Genomic DNA, 1,341 nt, shown 5'->3' with positions numbered 1-1,341 from the left:
ACATATGAGATGGAGGACCCATGTGTTACCACGGATGCTCTGGTGACATTTGTGTGCATTGCACGTTCAGACGTGCATGTCTTTTACCCTTAGTCACTGTACATACACCTTTGGAACTAATACTATGAAAGGGAAGGGGGAAATAGACTCAAAGTTCAATGAACATATTTCATTGAAATAAATTGCTTTGATGAACAAAAGGAATAGCATAACATATGGCACTGCTAATTACTGTAGCAATTGGTGCTGATATGGGTGAGTATGGTTACAAAGGGTTAACTATGAGAGGAAAAACTGCTCAAACTGCTAATAAAACTACAGAGGCTAAACACTTGTATGTCTGAGTGCACCAATCCCACAGCACACCAACTCCGGTATATAAGCCCTTGCCAGGGAGACCACAGTTCAGATCACAAGGTGCACAGCATTGGAGACATATCCTTCTGGCTCCATGTTGTGCACACCTCATGCTGACACACAAGTCCAGGTGATCGGAACGTTGGGGAAAAGGCACCAAGTATGCATCCCAAGGCAGAGGGCATATGTTACTGATGACGCTCTCCTTGCTCCTCACAGTCAGCTGTTGTACAGGTAAGGACACTCTGTGGACCCCCAAGAATAGCTGAAAGCCCACCTGCCCACAGTGAACAGTGGGAGCCCAGCATCTGCAAGGTGCAAGGCTGGCTTCGCCCTCCGAGTGAGTTCCTGGTGGCTTTGCACACTCCAGCATGAGTAGCCAACCTACCAGCACAACCAGGCCCCAGTAACACCAGTCACCAGGCATCCAATGGCAATATGGCAAGACAGCCTTGCTGGGAGGAGTGGGTCAATCCCCATACTTATGTACACCCCCCAGTCAGATGCCATTGTCATACAGTCCAATAAAAACAGTGACTGGATCTACACGTTATCACTGCATTAGTGAATATGGACCCCCCTCGCCCACCCCAGCTCGCCCCAGAAAGCAATGTCCATGCTGGTGAAGGCCATGTTATGTTACTAATTTCATGTTCTCTTATTCCCCAGAGACAGGCAATTGCATCTGTGCAGAATCATGTTTGCTGCAGACTGCACTGGTGTTGCAAGGCAGGCTGCACTGGCGGGACATGCCGTTGTTGGCTGGCCTTAGGATATGATGGATTTTGCACCAGTACCTGTGCTACATTGGTGTGGCATCTGAATAGAATTGGGCCTTTAGTGACATTGGGGCCCCATCTCTGTGTGTGAAATGCATGAATAATTCAGGTAGTTCCTCAAAATAGAAATGGTACATTTATCTGAAGAAATACTTTACCACATGAAGAATACCAGTAGTAAGTATCTACTTATTTATGGACAAAC

This window comes from Tiliqua scincoides, chromosome 3 (assembly GCF_035046505.1).
Source record: "Tiliqua scincoides isolate rTilSci1 chromosome 3, rTilSci1.hap2, whole genome shotgun sequence".
NCBI classification, from domain to species: Eukaryota; Metazoa; Chordata; class Lepidosauria; order Squamata; family Scincidae; genus Tiliqua; species Tiliqua scincoides.
Note: the sequence above shows the minus strand (reverse complement) of the source record.